The following is a 10960-nucleotide window of genomic DNA, read 5'->3' as shown; positions in this document are numbered from 1 at the left end:
TATCTGTGGATGTTTCCTTTGTTTCCGAGTATGTGATCAATTTTCGAGAAGGTTCCATGAGCTGCAGAGAAGAAGGTATATTCTTTCCTATTTGGGTGGAGTGATCTATAGATGTCTGTTAAGTCCATTTGCTTCATTACCTCCAATCGTTCTCTTAATTCTCTATTAGGTTTCTGTCTGATTGACCTGTCCATTGGAGAGAGAGGTGTGTTCAAGTCTCCTACTTCTAGTGTGTGTGGTTTGATGTCTGCCTTGAGTTTTAGTAATATTAGGGGCTTAGATATTCAGGATTGAGACGTCATCCTGATGAAATGTTCCTGTGATGAGTATAAAGTGTGAGGAAGGTCCACGTTCCTGATTAAATGGAGGTCCCTTCCCATAAGGACTTTTTGCTACTGGAGGCTGAGCAGGTATCTGAGAAGATGATTTTGTGCCAGCCGCTTCATCTACTTCTTTTCGGTTTTCTGTGCTTTCAGGTGTTTTGAACTTTGATCCTCACTGCTGTTCTCTTTAGGACTACTACTTCCTTGTTCATCGTCATCACTGAAATTCAGCTGTTCTGTATAATCTACTTCCATCTGAGCACCTGCCCATCCTTCATAAGCTTCAGCATCAAGGTTATCAAATTTATCAAGCTCCTTCAGTTCAGAGGCACTAAGGATGGACGGGCGTTCAGGCTCAGAAGCCCATTAAGGAGGAGGACCTCTTCCTCGAAGGCCTTTGTTTGTTTCAGATAAAGAAGGTGGAAACCTCATGGGACCATGTAGAGGACGATATGCCATCCTTGGGTATTGCTGAAACATATATGGAGGCATCATAACTCCATATATTGAGAAGCAAGGGGAGGCTGTTGTCCATTCAGTTTGGCCTTTGGAGGACCACAAGCTATCCTCTTTTCTACCACTTTGAGAATATCATTTTGTTCTGATGTTATGGCCGTGCTTTCATCCTGGCCAAGTTGCTTTTCATCCTGATCAGAGGAAGGTGTGCCAGCAGACTTACCACCATCTCTCCAACAAGCAACGTTTGGTGGGCGTAAGCTGGGGCCGGGTCCATAGTTTTCATCACTTGCTTCTTTTTCTTTTTTTTTTTCCTGATCTCCAGCTGCCTGCAGACTGGGAAATTCCTGCTGAAATTGACTATTCACTTGGATTCCATCTCCTTGCCCACCTTGCTTGTTACTGGCCCATGACTTGGGAGCAGGTGCTACTTCTGGGGTAGCTGCAACCCCAGGTTTTGGCTGTGCTGGTGATATTTCTGGTGCTTTTTCTTCTTCATGCTGCTCTTGTTTTGATGCCCATCCTGTGCCATCCTTGGGCAAAATATTCACATTAGGATGGTTACCTTTGTTCTCTGCTTTGAGACTTGGGAGGTTAGCAGGTGGAGGCATCCGCCGGGAAATACTAAATTTCCAAGACTTTGTAACCCATGTCGAGCTGCAACTGTATTCTTCTGAGTTTCCAAGGACTTTCCTTTGTAAGTATTAAATAAACTGAGTGTTGCATATTTTTCCCATCCTTTGCTTTTGTGCTCTGGCCTGACTTCTCCTACATTTTGGTGGAAACTCATCGAGTCCAAAACCTCCTGCCACACCCCTTAAAAGTAGTCTGCCAGGGTTGAGGACCGAGTCTGCACGCTTCCAGGGACTCGCCAGCTATGGATCAGGGGGAGGGGAGGGCGCCTCGACGGATTGTCCGCAAGGCCGCCCAGTATGGAAAGCCTGAGCCGCGGCCGTAAAAACCGCCAAAGCACTTTCGCTACCCTGTCAGTCACCTTTTTTATGTGTCCTGCAGAATGTCTGGCAGATTCCTTCATGATGCATGAACCCCAAAGGACTGTCTTACCTTCTTTAGGTAACTTCAGCAGCCATTTCTATGTGGGTCCTGTATGTTCAGTCAAACAGTTCAGGAAAGAGCAGTTCTTTCCCCAAATGGCTAGTAAACTCCAAAAGGAGCCTCTTTAATACCTATTTTCTTTTTGAAGTAATTGGTGCTGCCAGGAGCAGATGTGTCTCATTGTCATGAAAAATCTTAAACTCTTAAACATCTTAAATGATGGCATCTTAAACATCTTAAATTCTGAAGGTCTCTGAAAGAGGTGAAGAAAACTTATCTAACTGAAATACATCTCTCTATACCTAGAAAACTTAACTATCATGAGTACAAGCTTGACTATTATAGATAACAATTAACCTGTTTTTCTTAATTATACATTACATTTTAAAATGAGCTGCACAAACACAATACCTTCATCAAGAGCAGACATATACATATAATATAAATTGATGTTATATTTGTATCAATAAGCCAAGATCCATACCAATGCAAGTCACTCATATCTATAGTATATCCCCCTTTAAATGTAAACAAACATTTATGAACAATCATGTAGGAAATTTGGGTATAGTTATCTCCAAATTGCTCACTGGTTTTTGTGGGGTGAAATAATTTTTTGGGGGGTATTCATGGTGATCTTTCAGGTGTTCTTGGTCCATCAAACCACATTAGCCTGGAATGAATTCACAGATTCTTATCCTCTGTGGAAACAAAAGAAGAACCTCTTTTCCAAAGCAATATATCCTTAGACTCAAATTTTGAAGTCAAGAAACCTTTAAAACGTATACGTTGGTTTAGCTTAGCAGTTCCCAGTATCAATGTCTCTCTGCAGTCAAAAAATTCAAAGAAAACACAACAATATACACAATCCAGGCTCTCTGTGTACATTTCATCTTTCTTAAACTTTGATTTAAGGCTTGATTTGATCCTGGCTTCTCAGGATGTCAATCTCAACACAGCGCTGTACCGCAGATCTCACCCCATGAGCTTCTCTCTGTCCCTCCACAGTCAACCTAGCAATATGAATTAACTCACACTGTCCAGACAGGGCTCAAGCTCAACAATTCTATGTTCAAGGGGAGCCTTTTCTGTCAGTCTGTCAAGCTATACTTTTAATCAAATCCTCTCCTTTAGGTCATCTATGAAGTTCAGATGTTGTGGAATGAAATTTGTGCACAATAAACACAAGTATCTTCCCAGCAATGCTTATATGGATCCCTGGATACAGTTGAAATTTCCTTCTAGATGTGATGGTCCTAGCCAAGAGCTCTTCCCTCATCCTTCCTCTTCTCTGTCCAACTCTAGTTCAGGATGATGCTAGTGAAAATATTACAAAGGTCATTCCCAGAAGACAGCCCTTCCAAAAGGCTAGCAGGACATTTATAGTGACCGTTCTACTCCTAAAACCCTTTGGGAACTGGGACTTATCCTCTAATCCTTGGCAATGTTAATGAAAATGCACACTGGAACAATGGCTAGACAACTGGGAACCAGCCAACAGGCACAGAACCTCACTCTGCACTATTCTTTCCCTTGTTCACCTCCACAGCCTGGTAATAGCATATGCTCAAAGACAAAGTCTAACAATTCCATTCCCCCATGTAACCATTCCTATGAAATAACAATCCTTAAAAGGTGGTGCTAACCCTCTATTTTCACCATGTGTGCATTTTTTCACATTTATGAATTAATGTATACATGTAGGCACATGCATGCCACTATATTTCTATGGAGGCTAAAAGGCAAATTGTGAATCAGTTTCCTCCTTTCATTATGTGGATTCTGGAGATCAAATTCGGGGCACCAGTTTCGTGACAAATGTCTTTATCTACTGAGACACCTACCAGTCCATTATGCATATTTTCTTTCTGTCTTGAGACAAAGTCTATGTAGCCCTGACTGGCCTGGAACTCATGAGCTCCACCTGCCTCAACCTAAGATTAAAGGTGTGCATTACCATCCCAAGTTATTATGCACTTAAAAGTTTAAAGAGAGATGTTTCCAGTAACTTCAGTTTACCCAGCATATGTACAGTGTGGTGCAGAGAATAAATCACACATCCCTAACAGACCTATACTAGCAACGTTCTGGTCTAGAATCTCCCCACCTCTCTTAACCCAAAGGGTCAGGTTTATGAGCCTGTCATGGTTTTGTGGGGCTAATAACAACTTCGCTTCTTACATGCTTTGAGAGTTCTTTCCTATGAATTTTAACACAACTTTAAAACACGTCTTTTCACTAACTACTCTGTTACATATTGACAGCCTCTTTCCCTTCTAGAAGATTAGAAGCTGCATATTTGGACTCATCTGTCTTCTGTATACATGATATATTGCGAAATAAGAAGCATAGAGAAAAAGGAAAATGGCTAATCTTGCATTAACAAAACTTACATTAGTATTAGGCCTTTATACATTTTTTTTCCTTCCTCACAATCCAGCACAAGTCTGTATTGTTCAGAAGAGGTTTTATCATTCCGTTTCCAAAAGATGGCATTTCACCACGACTTTAAACAGGAGAATCTATAACATGTATTGTTCATTACATCTACCTTTAACATACTTTGTGCACTTCTAAATACCTGTAAGGACTAGATGTTTCAGATGAGGACATGAATTTTTCTCCTATATACACAGTAGTGTGGAAACCACACACAGGTAACAATGGTTAGATCTCAAAGTGTCTTCTGCTGAGAGCATTCTGGTCTTCGACTTTTTTCTTCAGCCTCTCCCCTGTATCGCATGACATGAGCATCTGGCACCTGGATGACAATTTCACTACTCTTCAGAAGACAACCTTGCTGTGAATTTTAACACTGAGTACACAGAAGGTGTTAGTTTACTAACTCCACTTTTGACATATGCTGGCAATTTAATACCTAGAAATTAGGTATCATAAATGAGGACTCCTTTGTCCAGTATGTACAACATATACAGCATAGCAAAGTTAAATGTATATAACATACAGGGTGGTGGGAAACTATAAACGTCTAGCACACTAATGGGATCTTTTCGCAGTTCCCCCCTCCCACCTCCTCAACCCACTGGACAAGTCCAGCCAGTGCTCTATTCTCGAAGGTGGATTAACAACTCTATTTCTAAACATAGTATCTCCAGTTTTTCAAAACTATTTACATAAAATATTATTCTACTACTTCTACTTTTAAAGTATCAAACACTTCAAATACCTAGAAAGACCAGATATCTCATGTAAGAACTTATCTGCTATTCATACTGCAGTGGCAAATAAAACTGTATGAAAAGCAGCTTCTTGGAAGGTCCCCGGAAGGGAGTGCAGGGTACCTCCAGCTCCTGCTGCAGGGGCTTCTTTGTTCCACATGACCCTGCCCCTTCCCAACTTCGCCCTATTGTCTGCAGGGCCTACCAGGAGTCCCTGTTCCTGTGCTGAGGAGATCCATCCAGAGGGGTGAGTGTGCCCCCCCCCCCCACAGGGCAGACGATCTGAAAGGGATACAGGGCCCCTCCAGCTCCTGCTGCAGGGGCTTCTTTGTTCCACACCATCCTGCCTCCCCTAAGCCTGCCCTGTTGTCTGCGAGGTCCTTGGCTCAGGAACAGATCCTGCTCCTGCACTGAGGGCATCCAGCCAGAGGGCACTCCTTTCCATGTGCGGGGTCCTTAGATTCACCAGCATGACCGGCTCCAGTGAGCTAACCCAGACCCAAAAAGATGAATATGGTGTGTACTCACTCATTAGTGGACTCTAGCCATAAACAAAAAACATTGAGCCTATAGTTCACAATCCTAGAGAACCTAAATAAGAACCTAGGTGAACCTAAAGAAAAACATATATTTATCCTCCTGAATATTGGAAGTAGACAAGATCGCTGGGCAAAAGTTGGAAGCCTGGGGGTTGGGGTGGGGTGGGGGAAAGGGGAGATGGGGAGAGAGAAGGGAGAGGGGGAGGATTGGGGAGAGCTTGGGGGAATGGGATGGTTGAGATGGAGGAAGGGTGGATACGGGAGCAGGGAAGAAGATATCTTAATTAAGGGAGCCATTTTAGGGTTGGCAAGAGACTTGGCTCTAGAAGGGTTCCCAGGTGTCCAAGAGGATGTCCTCAGCTAGGTCCTTGGGCAGCAGAGGAGAGGGTGCCTGAACTGGCCTTCTCCCATAGTCACACTGATGAATATCTTGCTTATCACCATAGAAACTTCATCCAGCGATGGATGGAGATAGAGAAAGAGACCCACAATGGAGCACTGGACTGAGCTCCCAAAGTCCAGATGAAGAGCAGAAGGAGAGAGAAGATGAGCAAGGAAGTCAGGACCACCAAAGGTGCGTCCACCCACTGAGACGGTGTGACTGATCTAATGGGAGCTCACCAAGGCCAGCTGGACTGGGACTGAACGAGCATGTGATCAGACCAGACTCTCTGAATGTGGCTGACAACAAGGGCTGACTGAGAAGCCAATGATAATGGCACTGGGTTTTGATTCTACTGTATGTACTGGCTTTTTGGGAGCCTTGTCTGTTTAGATGCACACCTTCTTAGACCTGGATGGAGTGGGGAGGGCCTTGGACTTCCCAGAGGGCAGGGCATCCTGACTTATCTTAGAACTGGAGAGGGAGGGGGGAGTGGGAGGGAAATGTGAGGAGGGAGGGAGGTGGAGAAATTATTAATAAATAAATAAAAGACAAAAAGCAGCTTCTTTATTCATTAACCAATACAAGTAACACATATACATTAGGACTTCCCACACCAAGATAGAGATAGAGAAGAGAGAGAAAGATAGATAGATGATAGATAGATAGATAGATAGGTAGATAGATAGAAAACACTAATTGAGAATGGCATGTAGGCTTTTGCAATCTCAAAACCCACCCCCAGTGACACACCTTGTCCAACAAAGCTCATCTCCTAACATTTTCCAAACAGTTCTACAAACTGGACCAAGAATTCAAGTGTATGAACCTATGGGACTGATTTCATTCAGGCCACCCCAGTCTGGTGTTTATTACAGCAATAGAACACTCATTAATTCTTTTCCCCAAGTCCTCCCAGGTCCACCCAGCCTTCTCTACTAACCCATCTGTTTGTGTTCTCTTGGATTATTTTAATCCACTATGCCTAATTTGTTCTGCTCATATACACTTGAGTGTGTGGCCGTTCACGGCAGCATGGCTGACTTAGTAGGACCTGAAGCCTTAAAGAAAAGCCATTCTTCTCCCAGTGGCTATCAGTTGCTATTAGCTCCTTGGCTAGGGGTGACATTGTGTCTCTCCCCTCTCCACTTTGAGATTTTGTTTGGTCTGAGCGTGTGCCGATACTGAGCATGCTGTCACTATTGCTACTCTGTGAGTCCATACGTGCAAGTAGGGCTGTGTCTGGAAAAGAGCTTCCTTGCAGTCAGGCACCATGTCTGGATCTTGCAGTCTTCCTGTTTCCTCTTTCACAATGGACTCTGAGCCTTGGAGGAAGAGGGTGTGACACAGACGTACCAAGTGCAGAGGAACTTAGTCTGAAATGTGGCACGTGCTACCAAAACAGAGCCAGTTTAGAGTGCTGGCTCAGGAGGCTTCACCACCACGTGCCTTTGTTTTCCCTGACACTACTTTGACTGTGAAGGTAAAATTCTCTCCTCTGTTCATAACACTGGGTCACGGGTGGCTATGGAAAGTCCCTGCAGTCCAGTGGCAGGTCTGCTGTAAGGTGCCCCTCCCACATTTGAGCTAGTTGGCTGTTGGGACACTTGGGGGAGTGAGGGCTCTGGGCCTGCCATGCAAGGGACTTGGAGGTGTCTTGCCACCAGGCCTCCCAGTCTTAGGACTTAGGGAGGGGAATGTCGTAGGGAGGGAGTATTGCCAGAGTCTGATTCTATCCTTCCTAAATACCAAGATGAGGAGCAACCACCATGGTGTCAGGGACTGTCCACAGAACCCCCTCACCACACTCTTGTCTGCCAGGCAGGGCATGGAGTCTGCTAGCAGGCTGCTATTTGACCTTTATGTAACCTCCTGAGGGCTCAGGAGGTTTGTCCTTTTCTTCTGGGCACAAGAACCCACATAAAGAGATCTAGCTCCTCAAGTACTTGTTTTATTCATAGAAGGACATCTCTGCTCCTGTCAGCTACTGAAAATCCCTGCAGTCTCTATTCAACTCGAAAATGGAATGGCAGGCGGCTCTAAGGCACTCCTCAAGCATTGTGTTCTAGTAGTCCTGTCCACTCCAACAGTTTTTTCCCATATGCACAAAACCAGGAGTGAGAGGTAAGGAGAGGTTGGGATCGAGAGCCTGCACTCTTGGGGTCTGGCTCAACTTCTTGTATTAATTCTCCAGGATTCAGAACAAACAGAGCCTCTTTGTCCTCTCAGCTGTAGGCAACAAGGAAAATGGGCTCATCAGAAAAATTACAAGTTTGGGCTGCTGAAGAAGACATTGCATAATTCTTAAATTTTCCAGGTTCACATTTTGAAATTTCTAGTTAGGAAGAATTCAGCCTCACACTCAGAGGACATTTTGTGCTACATCTAGACGCAAGTTCATTATCTGTGGAGTCCTTCCAAACTTGCAGGCAGGAACTCAATGCTGTGGAGTACTCCATGGGAAATGCAGGTTGCGCCCATTTACAGTAAGTTGGTGTTGGGTCTGCTGTGGGATGCTCCTGCATGTGCTGGAGTGATGCAATGACTGTGTACCCATCTGTGTTTATCCCAAAATGGCATGCTTCTCTCAAAATTTGCAGTCCTTTAAAATTCCCTTCCAGTTTCACTTTTAAGTAAATAAGCTTGCAGAATGCACTCATCTCTCTGTATTTATTCACCACCTGCTAAAAGAACCGAAAGAGGTATCTGGATGATAGCAATACAAGGCAGACAGTAGTTTTCTCTTGAGATCCAATCCAATGGAGACACATTATAAGTGAACAAAGGGCAACTTTGTGTGATTATTAAATGAACAATAAATTAAAACATTTCTGGACATACCTATCACACCACATCACCCAAGGTCCAGGCATTTTCTTGGAATAGGAGCCAAAAGAAAGGGAGAAGTGAAGGTGGTGGATGAATTGCAGGACAGAGTGGTTTCTACACATGACAGGGTAGTTGCACAGGAGAACTCACAGTCATTGTGACAACATGCATAAGACATGTGCAAGCTCAAAGCAGACAAAATCCCAACATGGGTAGGCACGAAATCCATCCCTAGCTCAGAAGGTATTGTCACTTGATTGTTACTAGGAGAGAAAGGGTCATTTTTTTTAATGCTATGACCCCTGTTTACCAACCTCTATGTAGACCCCATTCCCAACAGTAGTTGGCTCATAAGAACTTGATTTGATGAAGAGGATAATAGAAGAGATCTTTAAGTCAGGTGGGTAGGGAGGTGAGAGTGGAGTTGTGGATGAAGAGTGAATACGATAAGAACACACTGGATAAAATCCTCAAAGAATTAGTTAAACTATTTTTAATAAAGAACAAGTTCACGCGAAGAGCTCTTATTAATGTCTGAGAAAGAACTCACTAGTCTTCTAACATTTCTATCAAAAAAGAGGCTGGGGACTAGAGAGATGGTTCAACAGTTAAGAGCAATGGCTGTCCTTCCAAAGGACCTGGATTCAGTTCCCAGCTCTCACATATTGGCTCTCAACCATCCATAACTGCAGTTCCAGGGAACTGACACTCTTCTGACCTCCATGGGCACAAGACAAGCATGTGCTGCGTAAACATACATCCAGGCAAAAAACATAAAATAAAACCAAATTAAAAGAGAAGGAGGAGGGTGGATTGGAAGAGTGAACATATGGGAAGTGAAGTTCGAGTCTAGCATGGCTGAAGAGGTCAGCACATAATCACTGGCAACAAATGTCTACCCAAAAGGAAGCAGAACAGAAAAGGGGTTGGCTTTCCATGAAGTCCTCCGTGATGCACTTCCCCAAGCAGGGGCTCCACCAGGGATTGTAAGTGCTGGTTACTGCCGACTGCTAGAGCAATGTGAGTCAAGCCAGCCTCAACCTAGGCCACCAAAGAATCCTTTTCCCAAGGAACATAAGTCATGTAAGGAATAGCCAAATGTGACTTGGCAGTGCCTTGGCTAAAGACCAAGAGGTGAAATCATTTGACAGCTTTCCCCCTTATAGCTCTTATGTCATGGTGTCCAAAATAACTAAAGCAAAGCCCAAACCTTTGGGAGGCATCATTCCCAAAGGCTCTAATCTAGGACAATGATTCTCAAACATGGTTCCGAGCCTTGCCTGACTTGCTTCATCCTGCACTGCTTTACCAAAGTCCTCCTCACCCACCATACTGCCCTGTGGTTTGCAGTCCAACAAAAAGCTCTTCACTTCCATTCTCCTCACCTGTTATTCCTTCTTCGTGGCAAGGATTCACCATCTTCTAGCTTACACGGTTTGTCTACATCATATTGTCTCTCCAATGAAATATTCACATTTATCTTCTTCTAACAAACAATTTTGGGCAAAAAAACCCCAACCCTGAGTTATTTCTTTCTGGGTGAACTCTTTTTGGCCCTACTTCTGTCCCCAGGCTTCCATTCCAGGGTCCTTGAGAACAGAGAAACAAATGTGATACCCTCATCATACCCACTGTATTGCAGCTATACACTTTCCTTCTCTAGGGAAGTGAACACATTTAACTTCTTCTTTTGAATAGAGGGGCATGGATACAAAATGAACTGTAGCCCCTGATGACCTAAATGAAGTTTTCTCAAAAGATAAATCCACATAGCAAAACCTGTAGGAGCCCGCTGCTACAAAGTCAGCTAGGGTTTCTGGACTGGGGGGACGCTAAGGCTAAGGAAATATCAGATGAAAGGAAGTGAAACAGAAAACACAGGATAGAATTGGGAGGTCTGTTAGGTCATGCCGAAATAGCAAAACAGGCCAGAGTTTATTTCAGAGCTAGTTTATAAGCAAAGGCAGAAAATCGCGCAGCACAGACGGTCAGTCAGTATCTAAGCACAAGACAATTCCAGTCCTTGAGTGAGCAGCCTCCCCTCTAACATGTGCTTGCTTCTCAGAAGTAGCCTTACTTTCTATCCTGATGTTCCCGAGTTTTGGCGTCAGCAGTATTCTTTCTACTAGATGGAGTGTACTTTTCTCATGGGCAAAATGCTCTTTCCAATGGGTTAAGTCAGATGTCTCTCACAGC

At 43.9% G+C, this 10960-nt stretch overlaps 1 pseudogene; it reads right to left on the bottom strand.

The window, feature by feature from the left end:
• Positions 1-312: 312 nt before the first annotated feature.
• LOC121462220 lies at positions 313-1553 on the bottom strand (annotated as a pseudogene).
• Between the last annotated feature and the right edge of the window lie 9407 nt (positions 1554-10960).

Source organism: Microtus oregoni, unplaced genomic scaffold (genome assembly GCF_018167655.1).
Source record: "Microtus oregoni isolate MIOR12 unplaced genomic scaffold, Mior012 000000F_ref0000247, whole genome shotgun sequence".
Taxonomy (NCBI): Eukaryota; Metazoa; Chordata; class Mammalia; order Rodentia; family Cricetidae; genus Microtus; species Microtus oregoni.
The sequence above is the reverse complement of the archived record's forward strand: the minus strand, read 5'-3'. Positions and strand labels throughout refer to the sequence as shown.